The sequence below is a fragment of the Mustela nivalis genome (genome assembly GCF_964662115.1).
Source record: "Mustela nivalis genome assembly, chromosome: 18".
Taxonomy (NCBI): domain Eukaryota; kingdom Metazoa; phylum Chordata; class Mammalia; order Carnivora; family Mustelidae; genus Mustela; species Mustela nivalis.
The window spans coordinates 41,397,062-41,421,276 of record NC_139037.1 but is presented as its reverse complement, the minus strand read 5'-3'; the positions used below and the strand labels follow the sequence as shown (position 1 = coordinate 41,421,276).

At 43.8% G+C, this 24,215-nt stretch overlaps 2 long non-coding RNA genes across 3 annotated transcripts; one reads left to right on the top strand and one right to left on the bottom strand.

Annotated features, from left to right (window-relative positions):
* Positions 1-5,165: 5,165 nt before the first annotated feature.
* LOC309852322 lies at positions 5,166-5,893 on the bottom strand. Its single transcript, XR_014305171.1, has 2 exons — positions 5,774-5,893; positions 5,166-5,566 (listed from the first exon to the last, which is right to left on the bottom strand). It is a non-coding gene; the product is annotated as an uncharacterized lncRNA (long non-coding RNA).
* Positions 5,894-6,166: 273 nt separating this feature from the next.
* LOC309852319 lies at positions 6,167-21,636 on the top strand. Of its 2 annotated transcripts, none has more exons than XR_014305167.1 (4): positions 6,167-6,289; positions 12,626-12,735; positions 13,687-13,808; positions 17,199-21,636. It is a non-coding gene; the product is annotated as an uncharacterized lncRNA (long non-coding RNA). The 2 variants fall into 2 exon arrangements; XR_014305168.1 differs by lacking the exon at positions 6,167-6,289 and adding an exon at positions 10,580-12,179.
* Positions 21,637-24,215: the final 2,579 nt, after the last annotated feature.

Genomic DNA, 24,215 nt, shown 5'->3' with positions numbered 1-24,215 from the left:
AGTAAGACTGAGACCAGTCAGTACAAAATCCCATCCTCGCAGGTCTGTGGAAAATGTTAAATCTTCTGCTGTGTGGACAAACTCACCAAACCACTGACGCAGGGAGCTCAAATAATTCAGGAAATTTCACATCTTCACTGTTCCATCACAGTCCTTCCACAAAGACTTATCACGTAGGACCTTTTCAGTAATTTGCTCAATGAATTAACCAACACCAAGTAGAGAAGGAGACCTCACAAGGAAGAAACAATTATTTTTGACACTGTTTCAATGAGGAGGAATCAAGCAGATAATGAGATGGTGCTTCATGAAAAATGTAGTCTAAAAATCCAGTATTTCACAGAGAAACAACTTATATGGGCCATGCTTTTAGAAATGTAAGAACCGATCAGTCTTCCCAGGGGGTTCCTCTACCAGAGAAGTTCAAACTCTAGAAAATTCAGTGCTGAGAGAAGAAAAGGATTTCGTGTTCCCAATAACTTCAACCAATAAACCTTCCTGTCCCTGCACTCTGGCTTCCAAATGATGTTATAACCACCCTCACATAAAATTTTGGAGAACAGAGGGATTCTGGATAAATCCAAACCCTGGTGAACCAAGCCGCATACAGATGGATGCAGAACAACAGTGCTCCTTCACGGAAGCCAGAGTTAGACACGTTGGCAGGTTTTCTGGTCAGGCCCTCATTTTGGGGAGGCTGATCTGGATTTAATATAGGCCTGTGCAGTTCTGCTTTGAACAGATCCTCCTACCTACATTCCTACATTATTTTTTTTTCTTTTGGTTGGAATTTTTTTTTTTGAAGTATAGTTGACATATTAGATTCAGTTCCTGGTGTACAACACAGTGACCTGACATTTATTCACATTATGAAATATCACCCAATAAATCTATCACCTGCCACCATACAAAGCTATTATAATATTATTGACTATATTCTCTATTCTCTATATCTGTTACTTACTTATTTTACTGGAGGTTTATATCTTGTAACCCCTAATACTTATCTCACCCATCTTCTTCTCTCCTTCCCTCTGGCAACCACCCATTTGTTCTCTGTATTTTTTTTTTAAGATTATTTATTTATTTGACAGACAGAGATCACAAGTAGGCAGAGACAGAGAGAGAAGAGAAAGCAGGCTTCCTGCTGAACAGAGAGCCCTGATGCAAGGCTCGATCCCAAGACCCTAAGATCATGACCCTAGCTGAAGGCAGAGGCTTTAACCCACTGAGCCATCCAGGTGCCCCTGTTCTCTGTACTTTTTAGACTGTTTCTGTTTTGTTTTGTTTGCTTGGTTGTTTTTTTATATTCAACATATATAAGTGAAATCATGTGGCATTTGTCTTTCTCTGACTTATTTTACTTAACATAATACCCTGCAGGTCTATCCATGTTGTCACAAATGACAAGATTTTATTCTTTTTTTTATGGATGAGTAATATTCCATTGTATGTATGTACTACATCTTCCTTATCCATTCCTCTACTGATGGATGCTTCCATATCTTAACTATTGTAAATACTGCTGCAATGAACATAGGGGTGCAGATATTATTTCGAATTTTGTTTTTGTTTTCTTTGGGTAAATACCAAAGTGGAATTGCTGGATTGTAGGGTAGTTCAATTTTTACCTTTTCGAGGAACCTCCATGACACTTACTACAGTGGCTGCACCAGTTTGCATTCCTACCAAAATGCACAAGGTTTCCCTTTTCCCCACATCTTCACCAACACTTGTTATTTCTTGTCTTTTTTATAATAGCCATTCTAACAGTGTGAAGTGGTGTCTCATTGTGGTTTTGATTTACCCTTCTCCTGATGATGAGTGATACTAAGCATTTTTTTTTTTTTAACTAAGCATCTTTTTTTATGTGTCTGCTGGCCATCTGTACATCTTCTTTGGAAAAGTGTTTATTCAGGTCTACTGCCTATGTTAAAATCATTCCCACATTCTAAATGAAAAAGAAGCCATATCACTAGAACTTCTTTTGTGGCCTCAGAATGATGTCAAGACATGAGAGAGAGAAAATATTGAAGACATTGATCAGGAATTTACTAATAACTCAGTGGCTCAGTTTTCTCGTCATTAAAATGGGGATAAAAACTACTACATATGGTTATCTTAAAGAATAAGATAAGTATTCTTATCTTAAAGAATAAGTAAGAAAATCCATTTAAAACACTTACTAGAATAATGGCTTAACGTGAATTAGCTATTATTATTACTGAAGAACATGACATCCCCCTCATTTCATTTTTATAAAGGACATAATTTGTTTCCATTTTTTACTTCTCTCCAGTATGTTTTATTATAATTTTAACAAAAATACATAGATCCTGACCTTAAGACTGCAACTTTTCTTTTTCAAAATAGCAGGAAAGATTTCTCTAATGTTTAAATTTTCTCTCTCTATAGAAATGACAGAGAGATTGGCACCTGGGTGGCTCAATGGGTTAAGCCTCTGCCTTCGGCTCAGGTCATGATCCCAGGGTCCTGGGATCAAGTCCCTTGTTGGGCTCTCTGCTCACTGGGGAGCCTGCTCCCCCCTCTCTTTCTGCCTGCCTCTCTGCCTACTTGTGATCTCTGTCTGTCAAATAAATACATAAAATCTTAAAAAAAAAAAAAAAAGAAAAGAAAAGAAATGACAGAGAGGCACCATTGTGTAATAAGATGCAAAACTGAAATAACAAACGATGGTTGAATCCTGTTCTTACTGTGCAACTTGGAGATTGGTACACATGTTTATAACTGCTATCATCTTACTCTCTTCTTACATAAATTTGTCACTGGAAGAGTAATTTGTACAACAGATCCTTGGAAAGTCCTTTCACCTGCACCTATAATTTTTATATGACATTCCTATAATCCCATAAGGTGTAAATACTGATAAGGTTTTTCAAACAAGAGTATCACTAGTGTTTCTCTCTTATTCCTGCTGCATGCAAACAATATTGAGTCCTATGGTTTCCCTTTTTTAGTCTAAGAGTCTTTGCTGCTTTACATAATCAGTTTGTGTGACTGTATTCTGCAGATACAATAAAACCCTATATATCTGCTAACAAAAAAATGGGAGGGGGAAAATGCACACCAAAATATTATTATTATGTCTGTATTTAGGACACATGCATTGGTTTCCTCTACTCTCACAGTGCTTCTGATACCAACTATGCATTTTTTAAAAAACACATCAATTCTCTGACACCAACTGGATGCCCTACAGTTTAATTCAGCTCTGAGGTCTGACACCATCTACCTGGAATTAGCATCAAATCTCACAAGTTAAGAGCTCAGTCCAAGACTGTCCCCACTTCAGAAATCAACTACACATCCAAGGTTGTCATCTGTACTTCTGACCAACTAGCTATAAATTGGGGTTCCCACAACCTCCTCCTCAGGTTCAAAAATTTGCTAGAACAGCTCAGAGAACTCAGGGAAACACTAAGTGTACTGGCTTATTATACATTAAGGGATATGATAAAGTATACAGATGAATAGCCAGATGAAGATACACAGGGTAAGGTCCGGAAAGCCTCCAAGTGCAAGGGCTTCTGTCTCTGAGGAGATGGACCGGTGTGCCATGCTCCTGGCACAGGGATGTGCTAACCAGCCCAGAAGTTCTCCAGACCCTATACTTTAGGGATCTTTATGGCAGTTCATCACATAGGCATGATCGATTATTAACTCATTTTCCAGTCCCTTCCCCCATCCCTGTCCTGAGACCAGGAGCTAGGGCTGAAGGTTCAACCTTCTTCTTCTTCTGTTTTTTTTTTTTTTCTTTAAAGACTTTATTTTATTTTGTACAAGATCATTCCCAGCTATTAAAATCTTTGCTTGCACACTAATGGTTGTAAATATTTTTATCACATATGCCACCTTTGTTAATTGAATAAATCACAATGTTTTTCTCCAGAAAAATACACGTATACTGAATTCTGAAAGGAATGACCCAGAATCACCAATGATGAACAGTTAATACTTCCGGAGTGCTCATTAGGTTCCAGACATTGTTTTAAGGAACTTTGCACATATTAATACATCTTATCCTTGTTATATTCCTATGAAGCAGGAACTACTGCTGTATCCATGTGAAAGATTTAGGAAACAGTGTATGCAGAGTGTAAAGACTGTAAACATCTAGTAGTGGCAGAGCCAAGATTCAAAGCCATCTGGCTTTGAATTTAAGACTCAGAACTCATACTCTTCAACAGCATACCACACTGCCTCTCACTGTCCAATGATATTTAAACAAATTCTCCTGTCAAATATGAAATAAGGCCTAACAAATTTAAAAAAATTAAAACTTTTAAAAAATTAAAATTAGGGGTGTCTGTGTGGCTCAGTCAGTTAAGCGTCTGCCTTCTGCTTAGGTCATGATCCCAGGGTCCTGGGACCGAGCCCGGATCAGGGTCCTGGGGTTGAGCTCCACATCAGGCTCCCTGCTCTGCGGGGATTCTGCCAGTCCCTCTCCCTCTGTGGGCACACTTGCTCTCTATCTCTCTCTTAAATAAATATTTATCTTTTAAAACTTAAAATTTAAGAAACAAAACAAATGACTAAGGACACAGATCTACCAATGTGTTCAAACCTACGATCACATTCCCACTTCTCAAAGTTTCACATGTAAAAGGACTGTTATATGCTACTGAAACTATTGAACCAATGCCTATCTTGCTGAACTTAACAATGAAGCCTTGGGACAAGGTGAGTATGGAGCAGCAGCACTATACCATCCAAATAGTAATACTAATCTTTTTACTCTATTAAAGTCTAAAATAAAGCCCTGAAAGCAAACTTCAGAAGTTGTATTTCTACAACCTACTATCACAACGCTTAGAAAGGGGATCACAGAATAAGATGTAAATGATTTGTAATCAGTAGTGAGAAATAACAACTAAAATGGTAACGAGAATATTGGGTATAAAGAAAGATGAAGGGCCACAGGGAGAAGGAATCCTTCTCTAAGGACCCCATCATTCACTGTAAAGAAGACACAGAGAAGGTCACAATTACGTGGAGCACCTCCGGCAAAGACAAACAAATGTACTCTTAAGACAATTTAGAGAACAACAAGGAAACACAAGACCCGCGTAAATCTTAATTTTTGGATGTGCAACAACCACAATCTCTTTGGGGTTTTGCTTCTGGAGAGTAACAGAGCTGGAGAAGAGACTTGTAAGACCCTTTATTTTTTGGAGTTTAGAATGACTCAGAAAACACTCTGCCAGATCTAACGCGACCTCACACCCTTCTTCGCCCTTAACACTTTTTTACTTGACTTGCTCGTTAAGTGAAGGCAAAGCGGGTGTCTGCGGTCAGCGATGTGTTAATGCTGTGGTTTTCAAACCTGTGAAAGGCCCTCACAGAGGTCCCCACCGGGGAACCCTGTCGGGAGGGAATGCCACTCCGGGGATTTCCCATCCAGTCTTCTCGGGAGCTCTTCTTGGAGAAGCTGCAGGCTCTAAAATTCCCATCTCCGGATCAGCGCCTGGCCTTCCCGCTGGGAAGCTTTCCTTCAAAGGCTCCATTACCTCCCTCTGGCGACCGGCTGTCTAGGGCAGACCACTTGCTGGCGAGAGGAAAGGGGCAGGAGACAGCAGGAACCGAGAACACGGCTCACGGTGGCACGTCCCTCCCCGAACCCCCCAGCCTCCGCCGGGCACAGCTCTCGGCCGAACCACCCAAGCGCCCGCCCGCACCCCGCCACTCCCGCACACACACGCGTTGGGGACGCGGGCAGCGCCGGCCGGCCCCTCTTCGCACGCCCTGCACCCACTGTTTTCCTTCACACAAGTCGACGCTGCCTTGTGGGCGGGGTCGGAGTCTGCAGTGCCCTCCTGGTGAGGCTGGGTGTTGACTTTTCCTTCCCACACTTCCAAACTCGCAGCCGCGCCCAACGTCACAAAACCTCCGGAGGGAAAGGCGGACGCCCGGGTTACCCCGGTGGCCTTTGGGAAATGTAGTCCCAGGCTGATCCGGCCTGATTGCAGTAGCCTGTGGGAAATGTAGTCCGGGGCGGTAAAACCGTAGAAGCTATGCGGCCCACCGCCCCTAAAGACCGACCACTCCGCGCCCGGGAGACTTCTGGGAGTTCCCTTCGGTCCTGGGATTACGCAGGCGTGTAGGCTCTCGCTGAACTGACTGCTGGACCTGATTCTGCCAATTTGGGGGCTGGACGAGTTTGTTGGGCTGGTGGTTGCAGCGCAAAGGAAGCGAAGAAGTACTTGACCTGACCAGGGAAGGCAGAGATGAGGATTCAGGAGTTCACCATCACCCGATACTTGATGCCAAGGTAGAGAGCCAACCCAGGACACTGCTGTACCAGACCTCCCCAAACCATAATAGAATCTTCTAAACTGTGTTATTATTTTTGTAAGGGCCTACTTAGCAAGAGCGAGCCATTTTGTTGTTTATGCAATAAACTTAGATTGAACCTGCCCCTTCCCCCCAAGAGAAAAGCGCTCAGAAACAGAACTGGTGAAATATGACTGACCAGCCCCTGATAACGGAGCCCACATACAAGCACGTGTCTGGCCAGGTGGAAACGTCCAATCAGTGAAAGTGCACGTATTACCTCCCTACCCGCCAAGGATGAGCCAGGCCAGCTGGAGATGTCCAAATCTTTCCTTGACCTTAGCTTTGTATCAGTCTCGTCCTTTTGTCTATGGACCCTTTCTATTTTAACATAAAAATATAGAAAAAAAGGCATTTGAGATTATTTCTTTCTGAATTGTTTACTTTTCTATTACAGATGTTACTAAATCAAACATCCATAGGACTAATAGTGGCAATTAATAATAGTAAGACAAACGTGTGAGACAAATGTTTCTAATCCCTGACACAGCCCCTTCCTACTCTTTGAATTTGGTATATTATTTTGTAGTCTTAAGATACATAAATGTAAGAACACCTGTGTGGCTCAGTTGGTTAAGCAGCTGCCTTTGGCTCAGGGCATGATCCCAGGGTCCTGGGAATCCCACATCAGGCGCCCTGCTCATCAAGGAAGCCTGCTTCTCTCTCTGCCTCTGCCTGCCTCTCTGCTTGTGCGCTCTCTCTCTCTCTCTCTCTCTCTCTTTCTGACAAATAAATAAATAAATAAAATCTTTTTAAAAAGATACATAAATGTAAGAACTTTAAAAAGAAGAATGTAAATAAAGTAGGACTAATTATGTATATATATATTTAAAAGAAACATTTTTCTAAATATGTGCATTTCTATATATATATACATATATATACACATTTAAAAGAAATGTTTCTTCTTGTCTCATCATACATTAGGATATTTTTACTCTTTCTTTTTCCAATAATACTTGTCTAAACTGTTCATGGGCTTTAAGGCGTTCTTTTTTTTTTTTTTCTTTTTATGTAGTACGAAAACAATATGAACAATTCACTTTTACTTGCAGATCTTGTCTTTTTCTTTAAAATTTAGTATGTTGAGGGACGTCTGGGTGGCTCAGTTGGTTAAGCGGCTGCCTTCGGCTCAGGTCATGATCCCAGCGTCCTAGGATCTAGTCCCACATGGGGCTCCTTGCTTGGCAAGGAACCTGCTTCTCCCTCTGCCTCTGCCTACCACTCTGCCTGAGCTCGCTCGTGCACACTCTCTCTAACAAATCAATAAAATCTTTTTAAAAAAATTTAGTTATTTTGAGAGAGAGAGAGAGAGAGCATTAGCAGGGAAGGGGCAGAAGGAGAGGAAGAGAATCTCAAGCCGACTCCACATTGAACCTGTCACTAGGGCTCTATCTCACCACCCTGAGATCAGTACTTGAGGAGAAACCCAGAGTCTGTAGCTTAACCGACTGAACCACCCAGGCACCCCTGCAGATCTGGTCTTACTAAACCTACATTACACTATTTTTAGTGTTAGCCTATAACCAGTGTTATGATATCAAGTTAAATATACTTTCAGCAAAGTGTTTGCATATGGAATACTTACTTTACTTAATAGCAACACTATGTTTTCAGCCTTGTAAGAATTAGTTTCCAGCTCTCCAAAAATGTCCCTCCACTTTCTGAGCTACAGGGTTTGTGTTTTTCTTGTTTTCTTTCTTTCTTTTTTTTGGTAGAGCACCTATTTGTTGACCACGCCCTTCACCTTATAAGCACTCCTCAACTCAATTCAGTCACTATAATTATGAAATTTTGATGGCTATGAATTATTCTATTTTATTAATAAAATAACATTTAACTTATTTTCTTCTTTTAAGTTACTGATGTTACAAAGTGGCAGATGGAGCCCCCACAGCAGGGTTGCTGTTTCCACCGGCACTGATTCATCTAAATTCACATTCCCTAGGGACCTGGGCTCCCTACACCCATGCCACACAGGTCCAATTGCCTCGTTCATATTCGCCCTCCTGGTCCAAAGCCTACTTTGCTTAGCCCAGTGTTTCTACTCCCTAAAAGACTCCATCACCAAGGTCTAATTCAAGGTCAAAATATCGAGGGGCCAACTGTATTGTAAGGCCTGAGTTTTCTTTTTTTTTTAATTCATCTAAATAAAAAATTGATATATAATTTTGTTAAAGGTACACAGTGTATTGATTCAATGCTTGTATATATTGCAATACGATCTCAGCCATAGCATTAGCTAACACCTCCATCACATCCTCTAACTATCATCATTTTTTGTGTGTGTGGTGAGATCATTTAAGATCTAGTCTCTTAACAACACCCAAGTATATAGTACAGTATTGTTGTCTATAATCACAATGTTATGCGTGAGGTCTGCAAAACTTACTCATCTTCTAGTTGTAAGTTTGTGTACTTTAACAACATCTTTTAGTTGTAGGTTTGTGCACTTTAATCCTTCTAGTTACCCCATGCCCCCAGCTCCTGGCAATCACAGTCCTACTGTTTCTACACATGTGGCTTTTTCACATCCCACATGTGGTACCATGCAGATTCACTTTCTCTGACTTATCTCATTTAGCATAATGCCTTCAAGGTCCAACCATGTTGTTACAAACAAAAGGATTTCGTATTTCTCATGGCTGAATAATAGTTCAGTGTGTGTGTGTGTGTGTGTGTGTATGACATCTTCTTTACCCATTCAAGCTAAGTGACAGTCACTTAGCTTGTTTCCATATCTTGGCTATTGTGGATAATGCGGCAATGAACGAGGCCTTTGTGAATTCTTCAAATTTTCTGTCAACTACATTAAAGTATGCCAAGAAGGATATCATGTAGGATTGGGGCAGGGTGAAATCTCTATGTGAAAATTGTGATAAAAACAGGTGTAACATAAAATTTATACTGTAACCATTTCTAAGTATACAATTCAATGGCATTAAGAACATTTACATTGTTGCGCAACTAACACCAGTATCCATCTCCAGAACCTTTTCATTGTCTCAGACTGAAATTCTGAAATTCTGTGCCCATTAAGCAAGAACTGCCCATCGATGTCTGGGTGGCTCAGTCGGTTAAGCATCTGTGTTTGGCTCAGGTTATGATCTCACAGTCCTGGGGTGGAGTCCCCCATCAGGCTCCTCGCTCTGTAGGGAGCCTGGTTCTCCCTCTGACTCTGCCTGTCTCTGTCTCTCATGAATAAATAAAATCTTAAAAAAAAAAAAAAAAGAACTTCCCATCACCCCCCATCTCTAACTCCGGACAACCAGTGTTCTACTTTCTCTCTCTATTGACTTGAATACTCTAGATATCTCGTGTAAGTGGAATTGTATGATATATGCCCTCCTATTTCACTTAGCATGATGATTTCAAGGTTATCCATGTTAAAGCATGTGTCAGAATTTCATCTCTTTTTAAGACTGAAAAATAGTCCATTATATCTGTATACACCACATTTTATCCATTTATCTGTTGGTAAACACTGGAGCTGTTTGCACTTTGGGGCTTTTGTAATAATGAACATTGGTGTACATGTGTTCATGTCCCTGCTTTCATTCATTTGGATATATACCCAAAAGTGGAATTGCTCCATCATATGGTATCTGTTTTTAATTTTTTGAGGAACCTCTATATTTTTCCCCACAACTGCTGATTTTTCCACCAGCAATGCACCAGGGTTCCAATTTCTCCATATCCTTGCCAACACTTAATTTCAAAATTTTAAAATAAATAAATTTTAAAATAATAAAATATTTGAGAGAGAGAACACACAGTGGGGAGGAGCAGAGGAAAAGAGAGAGCGAGAGAAATGCAGACTCCCTGCTGAGCAGGGAGCCAACCTGGAACTCCATCCCAGGACCCCGGGGGTCATGACCTGAGCTGCAGGCAGACCCAATTGACTGAACCACCCAGGCACCCCAAAGTACAATTATTTAAATAAAAAGGTAAGTAATGCTGTGTGCCATTTTGGACCCGGGTGGTAAGGATCCTTTGAGAAATCGGATGGAATATCTTCAGAATTGTCCCACCAAAGCATGGGGAGGCTGGGGTGCTTGTCCACAGCTTCCCACCCCCACTGGTTGAGAGGTGCTCCTACTGTCTGGTGCCTGTGGATGGCTGAGCAAGCTTTTGTGTTTTCCTATAACATCTCAGGTACATGGACATATGCACTCATAGATTTTCTTTTTTATCAATAAGCAAGACAATAACCACATATTTGGTCTTTATTTAGATGCTTTAGATTCATTTTTTTTCTCATTTTCCCCTCCATGTTTTCTACTATTTTTAAGGTTTCCTTAATATATTAAAAAACAATTCTCACATACTTTCTTTTTATATTTCCTTTTCTAAATATTTCGTCTACCATCTATATAACATTGCCTCTCCTTTGTAGATTTCTATTGTTCAGATATTATACCACATTCCAATTCTTCAAAGAAGCTTTCAAAGGGGCTTAGGAGTTTGGGGACAGCTGACTCGGACCTCAAAACAATGGCAGTGGTGGCCTCAGCGGGGGCACTGGAATTTTGTTTGCAGAGCCTACTGCTGGCAGGTGTGGGTGGACAAGTCCTATTTGACATCATATTCTGAGATGTCCCTGGCTCTTCCACGGCTTCTGAGGCACAGTGAACAGGGTTCATCAGCTCTTCCTTTGTTGAACTTTCTGGCAACACTGGAGCCCACGGAGGATGGGCCAGAAAACACCCAGATTATTCCTCCCAAGAGGCAGTTCTGCTCCAGCAGGACACCTGAGCTGGTGATGACTTAGCCTTTGATGAATGAGCTCCTATGTCTCCCGTTTCTTACTCTTCTGGGTGGTTGGAATGGAGGTTTCCCCTAGAGGCTCAAGCCTGCGGGGGAAGGAGTCTTAAGACTCCACTGCCTCGGGGGTAGATGATTGCACTCCCCCGCTGCTGTGGTGGGGCCCCTTCTATTGTCCTGCCCTTCGGTTACTTCAAATCTTTCTCCACCTTCACTATCCCTTCCTGATCTCTCTTGGAGTCCTCTGTTCAGTCTCCTTTAGGCCAGGATTTAGGAAGTGTCTGGGTGGCATTGACATAGAGGAGACGGCCTGCTCAGGTGGCAGTTGGAGTGTCAGTTTGCCCCCTGGACAATCTACTTAACTTTCTGGAGTGAGCAACATTATGGACTTGCGGGCAGACAGCCCTGGGCTGACCTGAGAGCCCTGCAGGGACACGGGGTCGGGACTCCAACACGGAGCGCTGAGCCTGTGGGATCAGATAACCCCTCCTAGGGACGGAAAAACCGAGCGGAGGAGACAAGTGATTGCAGTAGGTTCCGGGGTGGGGTGGGAGGCAGGGTCAGCGTGGTGATCCCAGCGGGACCCATGCAGCACTGGAGGGTGGTGGCGGTGGGGGTGAGGACCGAGGGTCGCCTCGGAGGGTGCGGCGAAGAACCGTTGCGCGCCGCGGGGTCCTCGGGAGCGGGGTGGGGAACGCAGGGAGGTCTCCGTCTTGCAACCCCTCCGCCACGCAGCTCGCGCTGCCCTGCGGGGGTTGGACCAACTGCAACCGGTGACGAGAAACCGTGCGCCAGCCAAGGGCGCGGAGATCTAGCGGCCAACGGCAAAGGGCGGGGTCTAACGGCCCAAGCCCCGCTGACACCCCGGGCCTTCGAGCCTTCTTCCCTCGCTTCGTTACGGGCGTTTGGCACGCAAGAGCTCCCTCCAGGTGTGGAGACCGTCCCGTACTGCCGAGGCTCTCCTGACATCCAGGCCTGTGAGCCCGCCAGCCCTTCCTGCTCGGGTCCCGGGAGGACAACGGGCTCCCCCCACCCAAGGCAGGAGCGACCCTGATCCTTCCAAGGTGCGGATGCGGCTTATGGGGCGGGCCAGGCCGGTGCTGTTGGCGCGGTGACCGACTCTCCGCGTGGGGTGGGGGTGCCGCGGGCCAGTGCTGGAGGGTCGTGGCGAGGGGTGAGACCAGAGCAGCCGCGGTGCTAAGAAGCCCCAGCGTGTCCCTTCCAGGCAGCCGCCCGAGTGGGCACGTTTTCCGTCCCTCCACCCCCACACAGGTAGTTTAGAGCCCCCCCCCCCCGGAACTTCTCTAGTGCCGGACAGGGCCCCGGAGCCAGGGAAGGTACGAGCCTACGGCATCACCAACGGGGCAGTGAACTTCTCTTGAGGCGCAAACAAGATGCCCCCAACGGCCTGGATGCGGCTTTCCGCACCTCTTCCTAGCAGGCAGGTTCTCTTCCCGGCTCTTTTGGTGAATTTGGTAAAACAGCATTTAAGTCTTCGAACTTTTCTCAGGTTCTACAGGTGGTAGTGGCCGAGCCGGCACTGGAACCCAGTCTGTGTCATTCCAGACCTCCTGAATGTAGCCGCGGGACTGTGGCGCCTCCTCATTATGGAGACATCAGGTATTACCATTTCTAACCGTCCTTAGGGTGCTTAGCATCAAGGCTCAGCTGCAGTGAGCGCATGCGCGGCTATAAGAGTCAACTTGTAAGTGGACCATTGGCTCCTCAGAAGATGCTGGCCAGAGACCACCAGGTGGCAGCATATCCCCAGAGCGGATTTTTCTTCTGATGGATCCTTGCAGTCAACCACATAACTGGGCAGAGACAGGAGATACACAACATCAGATGAGTGAAGGATCCATCATGGCTTAAAAGCCTTGTGCCCCAAGGGCACCAAATAACTTTTGAAATCATTCCATAGACCAGTTTTCAGAATTCTACTTGAAACTGACCACATTATATTAATTTTTGCAGTCTACTGCATGGGACCTAACTGTACGTAATTAGGTCTTTTTCATTTTCTCTGTTTTGTAGCAAGGAACAGCAAATTACAGCCTATGGGCCAAATTCGGCTCATCTGAGGATGGTGAACCAACCATTGTAACATTTTAACATTTAACATTATAAAAATTTTAAAGAGCTATAAAATTAAAAAAAGAAGAAGAAGATGTGATAGAGACTATATGTGAACCACAAAACTACATTATTTGCTCTCTGGCCCTTCACAGAGAAAGTTTGCAACTCCTGCTTTGTAGTTCTCTGTGAACGGGTCTTGCATAGCTTTTGTTAATTTATTCTGAATTCCTAATTTTATGAGATTTGTAAATTTTATTTTAAATGGTGTCTTTTAAATAGATAACTAGTAGTACATGGAAAATACAATTCTCTCTACGTATACTAGGACCTTGCTAAGTTTACTTTTGCTTCTGGTGGTCTCTTTGCAGATTCCTTTGAGTTTTCTACATACACCAAGTGTTTTCTGTAAACTACATATCTCTGAATAATGTCAGCTTTACTTCTGCTTAATCTGCATTGCCTTCTATTTCTCTTTCTAATCTCCTACATTTGCAGAAACCGACAATTGTCAGCACAGCAATATTGGGCATTTCTCTCCTAGTTGAGCCTTTCAGCTGACTATACGGCTGTTGATGAGTGATCTTCTCCCAGAGGCAAGGAGAGGAGATGAGTTTCAGGTGGGTGAAGTATGCACCCTGGCTTAAAAACCAAGGACTGCTAGATATCTTATGATAATTCCACAACCAGGGGTGCCTGGGTGGTTCACCTATTAAGCATCTGCCTTCGGCTCAGGTCATGATCCTGGGGTCTTGGGATCGGGCCCCACATTGGGCTCCCTGCTCAGCGGGAAGCCTGCTTCTCCCTCTCCCACTCCTCCTGCTGTGTTTCTTCTCTCGCTGTGTGTCTCGGCCAAATAAAATCTTTTAAAATAACTCCAGGGGCACTTAGGTGGCGCAGTGGGTTAAGCCTCTGCCTTCAGCTCAGGTCATGGTCTCAGGGTTCTGGGAGGGAGTCCTGCATCAGGCTCTCTGCTCAGCAGGGAACCTGCTTCTCCCTCTCTCTCTGCCAGCTGCCCTGCCTACTTGTGATCTCTCTTTCTGTCAAATAAATAAATAAATAAATAATTTTTAAAAAATTAAAATAAAATAATTCCATAACCAGCTTTTAAAGTCCTGGCTAAAAATGCCTACTTACCAATATAGAGACATAAGTTCAGGTAGCGATAGAGGCATAGCTACAGATGATATATAGACATGGATATGTATATCTGTGTTCCTATCTAGATATGGTTTTGGTAATGATTTTGGGGTTTTTGTCACCAAAAGCAAAGGCAACAAAAGTAAAAGTAAACAAGTAGAACTACATCAAACCAAAAAGCTTCTGCACACACACAAAAAGAAAAACAATGAAATGCAAAGCCAAACTGCTGAGTGAGAAAAATATTGGCAAATCATATATCTAATAAAAAAATTAATATCCAAAGTATATAAGGAACTCATGCAACTCAATAACAAAAAAATCAGATTTGAAAATGAGCTGAAGGAGGGAGACAAACCATAAGAGACTCTTAATCTCACAAAACAAACTGAGGGTTGCTGGGGGGTGAGGGGTGGAGGGAGGGTGGTTGTGGACATTGGGGAGGATGTGTGCTATGGTGAGTGCTGGCAAGCGCGTGAACCTGGCATTTCACAGACCTATACCCTCCTGGGGCAAATAATACATTATATATTAATAAAAATAATTAATAAAAAAAGAAAATGAGCTGAGGAAGGAAAAATAAAAATAAGAATATAGAGGGAGGCAAACCATAAGAGACTCTTAACTCTAGGAAGCAAACTGAATGTTGTTGGAGGGGAGATAGATGTGGGGTGATGGGCATTAAGGAGGGGCACTTGACATAATGAGCACTGGGTGTTACACACACTGATGAATCACTAAACTCTATCCCTGAAACTAATAATACACTATATGTTAACTAAATTGAATTTAAATTTAAAAAAATTTTTAAAGATTTTATTTGACAGAGAGAGAGAGGGAACACAAGGGGAGTGGGAGAGAGAGAAGCAGGCTTCCCACCAGGCAGGAAGCCTTAGGCAGGGCTCCATCCCAGGACCCTGGGATCATGAACTGAGCTGAAGGCAGACGCTTACCTACAGAATCACCCAGGCACTCCTAAATTAAAAAATTTAAAAATATAAAAACAAGCAGAACTGAATAGATATTTTTCCAAAGAAGACATAGGGTTAGCCAAAAAGTACATGAAGACATGCTCAGCATCAGTAATCACCAGAGAAATGCATCAAAACCACAATGAGGGAAAATACACACACACACACGCGTGCACGCACACACACACACACACACACACACACAATGAGATACCTTAGACCCTGTTAGAATAGCCATCATCAAAAGACAAGGAACAGTAAGTGTTGGTGAGAATGTGGAGAAAAGGAAACCCTTGTGCACAGTTGGTGAGAATGTAATGGTGCAGTCAGTATGGAAACAACTGTAGAGGTTCCTCAAAAAACTAAAAATAGAACTACAATATGATCCTGCAGTTTCACTTCTGGATATCTGTCCAAGAAAAGGAGAACACTATCTTGAAGAGATATCTGACCCTCATGTTCATTGCAGCATTATTCGCAGGAGCCAAGCCATGGAAGCAACCAAGGTGCCCATCAATGGATTAATGGATAAAGAAGATGAATGGATAGGAGTATTACTCAGCCCTGAAAAAAGGAATTGAATCTTGCCATTTGTGACAACCTGGATGGGCCCTGAGGGCATTATACTAAATGAAATAAGTCAGGCAGAGAAAGGCAAATAGTATTATGATCTCACTTACATGTGAAATCTAAAAAAAAAATTGAACTCCTGTATAAAGAGAACAGAACGGTATTTGTCAGAGGTAGGGGTTAGAGGTGAGTGGAATGAGTGAAGGGGAAGGTAGTCAAAAGGTACAAACTTCCAGTTATAAAACAAATAAATCCTGGGTATGTAATGCACAATTTTATATCCTTGAAGTTTTCTAAGAGAGTAGATCTTAAAAGACCTTGTCACAACAATTTAAAAAATATAACTGTGTGGTGATGACATTAACTAGACTTACCACTTTGCAATACATACAAATATTAAATCATTATGTTGTACGTGTGAAACTACGTGTGAAACTCATGTCATATGTCAATTGTAATTAATTACAAGACATCGTATCAATGGAAACTTTTAGAAATCTCATGATCATCCTAACAGATGCAGAAAAAACATATGACAAAATCCAACATCCTTTTACTATAAAAGAACTCAATAAAGAATAGAAGTGAACCTCTCAATCTGACAAGGTCTGGACAAAAAACCCACAGCAAATATCATACTTAAAGGTAAAAGATGGGTGCTTTATCTCTAAATTGACGAACAAGATTAGAATGTCCACTCTTACCACTTTTACTTAATATTTTACTGGGCTTTCTAGCCAAAGCAATTAGGTAAGAGAAAGGGGGAAGAAAGTGCCATCCAAATTGAAAAAGCATGAGTAAAACTATATTCACAGATGATATGCATCTAATATAGAGTATATCCAAAGGAATACACTAAAAAATATTAAAACTAATAATTTCAGCAAGATTACAGGACACAAATCAAGGTATAAAAATCTATACCCTTATGGTGGTGAAATAATACGGAAACGTTTTCAGTACCATCATAAAAATGAAATGTTTAGGAATAAATTTAACAAGAGAATTTTCTGTTTATACTCTGAAAACAAAACACTGTTGAAAGACATTTTAAAGGATTAAACAATATGAAAAACAGCCCATGTTCACGAATAAGACTTGATTTAAGATGGTGACACTTCCTAAAGTGATCTACAAATTCAGCATGATCCCTGTTAGGATTCCAGTTGGCTTCTTTGCTGAAATTTATAATCTGATTCTGAAATGCACAAGGAATGGCAAAGGACCTCAGTTAGCCAAAGATCTTGAAAAAGCAGAGTCTGCTGGGCTAAAAGTTGCAGTCGTGTATGACATGGTTGCTACTTACTGCTGTCTTTCTTCTTTCCACAGTGAAACTTCTCGTGGCCGGTATGTTGACTTCTGATGAGCCTTCTCTGAAATGACGCCATTTTACATGTACACAAACGTGGCTGAGGTATTGGGCTTCAGCTCACTCTAGAAGGACATGGTGTAGGCTAAGTTTGTTCGCCATAACCAGAGGGGCTGAGCCTCTACCCATTCATGGCAGTGGGTGGTCAGCCACCATTTCTAGATAGCCTTTGCTGAGCTATTGTTTCTTTCAGTAGAAGAAAAATGAATGGGTTGGTGACCCAACACTTCTGTCTCCAGAGAAATCTGGGCAGGTGACAAAGGTGCCCCAGGGTGAGAGTCCGGCTTGCAGTGCCCTATGCCAGAGCTATGTTTGCTCTGAAAGACAGCAGCAGAGGTGCTGAAGTTTGGACATTTCCTTAGTGGGGTTGACTACTCCACATCCAAGAGAGTACTCTTGTCTAAGTGGGTCCCAAATGTTCTGAGTGAAGGTGAGAGGAGAAACTCTTCCTCAGAGTGACCCTGTCCCGTGAGCCTGCGACAGATGTGCTCTGACCACAAGTGTCCCAGCTGCTCTGAATGATGGAACAAAAATTTCCTGAAGGGCAGGTGTGGTGCTGACTTTCCCCATGGCACTGCCTGCGTTCTGGACCATGTCCCTCAGGCGCGCTGACGTTAGCATTTCCAATCACAGGTACGCTGCCAGCCCCTCAGATGGTGACAGAGATGCCCTGGCCTGGTGGACACTAGAGCCTGATGGAGGGCAGGAACAGGAGTAGCTCATGACACACATTTCTTCTCAGTGGTGCAGGCTTCTCCAAAAATAACAGGTTTTCTGTGACTAGATGGTCCTCAAGTGCTCAGTCCCGATGCGGGAAGAGAATCCTCCCAACACCCTGAATGGTGTTGGCCTTTCCCACCACCAGCCACGCACTCTTTCACGCGGGGCCCAGGACTTCTGACCGCAGGTAGGACCAGAAAGCCCTCCAGGCACAGGTGTGGCATCTTCCCCTTGATTGCCATAGATGTCCTCTGGCTGGATGGGGCCCAGGTTATCTGAACACAAGGAAGACCCAAAGCACCTTGTGCCCCATGTTCCTTCTCAGTGATGCTCTCTCGTCCAATAGGAGTCAGCGTGTTATGGAGGGGGTGGCTCTGGGTGCTCTGATTATAGGTAGGAAGGAAAGTGTTTCCAAGGACAGATTTGCTCTCAGCAGGGCCGGCCTCTCTAGTTGCAACAGGGGTGCCCCAGGCTGACCACATCCCCAACACGAGCTGTGCTGCTAGGTATTGCACTGGGCCTTGCTCCAAAGCTGAGTGTTCCAGACATGAAGCCACTGCCTGGGATGTACACAGTGATCCCAAATTTTGCCACTACCCAAAAGGTGCAGGTCCCATAAACCCCAGTGGGGCTGGAGCATACCTGCAAAAGGTGAGCAGCTCCAGAGGAGGTCTAATGGACTAGAGGGCTCTAGCGGTGGGGAGAACAACTAAAGGGCAGCCAGAGCTGGCTGGGTGCTCCCTGAGGCGCCGCATTTGGAACAGTTGGAAAAGTTGACCGCTGATGGGGGCCAGGCCTGCTGTCGAGGCTAGGCACGGGGGTTCTGCGGGAGCTGCCAGCTTTCCCAGAGGGAAAGGTGCAGAGAAGAGACAGGAAGAGAGCAGGCTGGGAACTGAGTGTGGTATCAGAGTCCAAAGCCGGCTTGGATGGCGAGGCTGAAGTGTCCTGGAGTGAGGCTACTGCAGAAGCAGTGGTAGGTGGGCCAGAAAAAAACAGGGGCCTTGAAGAGAGTGGCTTCCTGCCACCGCCCAGATCGGCTCCCACATTTCAGCTAAAGGGTGGTTCCTGCCCTAAAAGGAAGGGGGAAAGCTGAGGTAGGGCTGCTAGCCATAAAAGCAGGTGGCAACCTTGGCCTTGGCAGGGTTGTTTCTTCCCTATGGGGAGAAGCCTGGTCCTGAGCGACGGGGCTCATGCTGGGTCCCGGCGGAAACCTGAAGACGAAAGCATGGCAAGGCAGAGCGGCACCTGTGACAGTCACACCAAGGCCAAAGCACCCACTGGGGTCCGTTTTGCAGATGCACTGACTGTGATGCTGGGGTGGGGGTGTTTGCAGAGGCTGGTGAAGACCGAGACACTGGCTAAAGGGACTCGAAGGGGGGGAGGCTATAAGAAAAAGGGAGGAGAATCCACACACATAGAAGTGGGTGATTTGACTTTAAAGACAGGCGAGGAAGAAGGATGAGATGTTAGGAGGTGTGGGAGGAGAAGCAGAAGATCCTGCTGCTGTGACTGAGGGATTGGGATGCAAGGGGCCTCAATTCTCATTATTAAGTGGAGCACCAAAGAGGGGTTGGGATCTAAAGGCAGCACGGGCCAGAGCAGCAGTGGGAGCATTGAAAATTGTGCACCCGTTTCATGACCCATATCCGGTGTCGGGGGAGATAAAGGGGCAGACAGGTCCAGGCCCCAGTAGACAAGTCAGTCAAGTCAATGACTGCTAATTTGGTAATTTCTGGAATCTGCGAGGGGAAAGCAGCCAATGGCAAAGTAACTGTGTTCCCTGCAAGAAACGGGGAGCGAGAAGAGGCAGGCTGAATGGAACGGCTGTGTGACGTGGTCTTCAGTTTCGTCCTCCAGCCTCGTGGTTCCGCTGCTGCTGTGTTTTTCTCCAAGCTGAGGTCTTCAGCAATGACAATCCAAGGAAGGTAGGAGGTAGGAGCAGACTCGCTTCTTCTACTGCACCGTAGTGGCAGTGACAGCAGCAGTGGCCCTGAAAATTTCTGTTTACAGAGGCTACGTGGGTGGAGAATTTCTCCTTGACAGAGTGTCTGAAAGCTTTTCTCTCTTGGGTCTTCTTTGACATCAATAAGGGGCGGAGAGCTGAGCCAATGGCCTTCATCAAGCTCTTCCTTTCTCAGCCCCTCTGGCAGCTGGCCCCGATGGCCCTCATGTACCTGGATCACTCCTGTAAAGAGGCAGGAAGCCTCCAGCAGGGCTGTATGAGCTGCTGAAGGCATGGCCTTTGGTGAAGGACTTCATGGAAGATGTCTATGATATCTCACCTAAGCTAGCTTCTTGGAATAGAGGTTTCCCCAAATGTGTGACAGCTCCACTTGTAGCCAGGAGCCTACATGCTGATGGTACACTCCCACTGCTACGGTGACCCCTTTCTGGTAGTCCTGCCTTTGGCACACTTTTGTCTTCCTTTGATATCCCCTGCCTTCACCCTCCCGGTGACTTCAGCTCTGTCTCCTTTAAGCAAGGATGTAGAGGGGATTGGATGACCCTGGCCATCTCCAAATTCGAGTTGGGGAGATTGGGGGACAAGGGCAAGAGAGAAGCTTGCTAAGGAGGTTGCCCATACAGGACAGTTTGGACACTGTCGGGTTTTGGGAGTGTAGTAACGCAATTCGGAGAGCGCTCTCCTAGCTACCTGCTCCTCTGTGGCAAACCGTGCTCTGTTTAGCCTGATGCTTGGGGCACAGCGCCAGAACGTGGGGCGGAAAAGCACCCCGGCTCCACCTACACCTGCAAAGGGGATGCACCCAAAGTGCCAAAGACAAAGGGCAAGGCCCAGAGGCCAAATCCCAGCGGGACTTTCTAGCACTTCCTGACTTTCTGCTGCTGGTTGCTTGGGTGTGACACCAGATGGGCCTGGTGGTTTGGTGAGACCGTTAAAGACTAGACATTCCAAGAGCCTGCATGACCATCACGTCAGTGCCTAACTGTAAGGCAGTGGCAGAGGCCACCTGAGTTTGGAGGGGGGGGGGTCTGCCAGCCCTTTTCCCTATGGTCCCCAGAGGGCAGAGCCTGCTCAAGGCCAGAGCAGGAGAGCAAAACGTAGATCCTGCCCACATGGGGCATGGCTTGTGGGAGGCTGGGGTAGACACAGGAAAGCTAGGGAGACTGGGGGTTGGTGCTGTCATGGTGCGTCCAGTCAGCATGGGATGGCAACAGCAGGGTATGTGCCTATGAGATCTTCCTTGGCTCAGCTCATGAATCAACCATTAGCTACACCAGGCTCCAGTCTAAGAAGAGGGCAGGGTCTGTGAATTGGTAACACAGCCCTCTCAGACATTTTTCCTCAATATGAGCCTTGCAGCAAACCATGAAACTACAAGAGCTCTTCTCCCAGGTGCGTGAGTAGCAGGTGCATATCAGGTATGCGCTGGAGCTAGCCTGGCTTACAAGCCTTCTGCCCCAAGGGCATCCATATCTCTTGTAATAATTCCATAAGTCAGCTTTCAAGGTCCTAACTTACCAATATTAACTTTTCCAGCTACCGGTTGGTACAAATTTTGTTGAGGTCTTTAGATTTTATTTCTCTCGGTATTTTGTAGCAGAGTTCCAGAAATTATACATCATAGAGAGCATGGGTCAAATTTGGCCCACAGTCTGTTTTTGTAATGCCAATTAGCTTTAAATGATGTTAACATTTTTTAAATGTTGTAAAATCAATTAGCAATAATCGCGCCTCGGATAAACCTCATTGGCTACGATACTGCCACTGCGCAAAGCTAAATGTTGTAAAATCAAAACAAAACCATCACATGTGATAGGGACCATACCTGCAAAGCCTGCAAATATTTCCTAGCTGGTGCTTTATAGTGAAAGTTTGCCAATCCCCAATGTGTCCTTTTTTCGGTCTGTAGGTCTTATATACAGTATCTGCTGATATACTCCTTACCGTTTTGTGAAATTTAAAAAGTGCTATTGTAAATGGTACCTTTTAAATTTTAGTTTTCAATTATATGCTAGTGGTAGCATATAGAATATATAATTGGTTTCTATATATTGGTCTTGTATGCTGTAAGTGTGCTAAATCTCCATGCTTCTGGTATTTCTTTGTAGATTTCTTATGATTTTGTAATACACATTCATGTTTTCTATAAATAAAGAGTTTTACATAATCCTTTTCAATCTGTATGCCTTTTACTCTTCTTTTTACTTTTACATTTGATCTGACAGCCTGTAAAATACTGAGTATCAGTAAAGATAATGAACATGCATTCCAGGTTCCAATCTTAAAAGCGTTCAGTATGCTGTTAGCTGAAGGTTTTTTTGTTTATGTGCTTCATATCAAGGAAATCCCCTCCAATTTCTATTTTGCTGGAGATTACTTTGAAAGAATTACCAAATTTTGTCAATTACTTCACATAGAGATTTCAGATAATATGGCTTCTCTCCTTTAGCCTGTAAATATGAATTACATTGACTGTTTTTTTCAATGCTAAACCAACCTTGATTCTTGGGACAACACCCCCTCACCCCACCCAAGAGGTGGTCATGTGAGACTATCCTATTGTATTTGATTAGATTGATTTCCTGAAATGGTCATTAAACACTTTTATGTCTATGTACCTGAGGGATATTAATCTTTAAATTTCTTTATTATGTTTTTGTATTAGGGTAATGCTGGTTATTATGTTTTTGTTTTAGGGTAATGCTGGCTTCTTCATAGAATGAGTTAGGAAATGTTTCCTTGTTTTCAGAAAGAGTTTGTGTAACCTTAGTAAAATATCTTCCTAATAATTTTTATACAATTTACAGGAAAACCATATGCATTTGCAGTTTTCATCACAGAATGGTGTTTACAGTCACTTGTCATCTCTTTAGTGTATATCAAATCTACAGTGATGCCCGCCCATCATTCCTGATATTGGAAATATCATTTTTTTCTTTTCTTTTTTTTAATTTCCTGGTCAGGTTTTCTAGGGGGGTGTCAATTTAATTAGCCTTTTAAAAATCTATTTCTAGTATGTTGATTTTTCTGTTTATTTTTTATTTCTGCTCTTAGCTTTATCATTTATTTCTACCTAATTTGGACTTAATTTCTTTTTTTTTAAATTTACTTATTAGAAAGGAGAGAGAGTGCAGCAGAGTGTGGGGAGAGGGAGAATATCAAGCAGACTCCACAGAGCATGGAGCCCAACACAGGGCTCAGTCCCATGACTCTGAGATCATGACCTGAGCCAAAATCAAGAGTCAGCTACTTGACCAACTACGCCACCGAGGCATCTGGTGCTGTCCAGTGTATGTAAGTGCAAGAGGGCTGTGATGGACCTTAAAGTACACACATGTGTTAGATGGACTACCTTCGGGCAGTTGTACTGCTGTTGGCTCAGAGTTCAATGTCAATGAATCAACAATATGGCATATTCTCAAGTAGGACGAAGAAATGCACTGATCTGTACATGAAGTCATTCCAGAAAATGTTAAAAGTATCTTTCATAGTGGGTGACGGAGCTATGAAAAAGATTTTAAAAAGCAGCTCAAATTGTGGATTTGCGAGATAAAGACCCATAAAAAAGTATAGGAAGGCACTGTTCTGAGGCTGAAAGCCAAAATTTAGTCCTTACCCAGATAGGGACAATGCGAAACCTGATCAGCTAGTTGGCTGGCTTGCACATTTCAAGAGACAATACGGTATGAACAGTGTGTAGATAAAGCAAATCCTGCAGATCAGGAGGCTGTGGAATAATTGTTTAAATACCTGCTAAATATTAATACAGAGAAAGTGTTATGTGGAAGAGCAGGTTTCAATGCCAGTGAGACGGGCTTTTCTTTTTTTCTTTTGTTTTTATAAAGATATTTATTTGACAGAGATCGCAAGTAGGCAGAGAGGCAGGCAGAGAGAGAGAGGTGGAAGCAGGCTCCCTGCTGAGCAGAGAGCCCAATGCGGGACTCAATCCCAGGATCCTGGGATCATGACCTGAGCCGAAGGCAGAGGCTCAACCCACTGAGCCACCCAGGCACCCCCTGGCTTGTTTTCATTGACTTTTGACAAATGATCCTATACAATGCAAATGGCCTCCAAATCCCATCTTCAAATTATTCAAATATCATGCAGTCTTGCTACTGTGTGTCAATACCCACAGCAGCCGACTTTAAGTGCAAACCCCTAAAGGTATACAGAGCCCCAAATCCACAAGAACGTAAAAGGAAATTCCAGAAGTTTGAGATAATGACATATGAGATTTCAGAAACATTCTGGGATCGCTTCCACAACTGCTCATCCAAGAAGCTGACTGCTATCT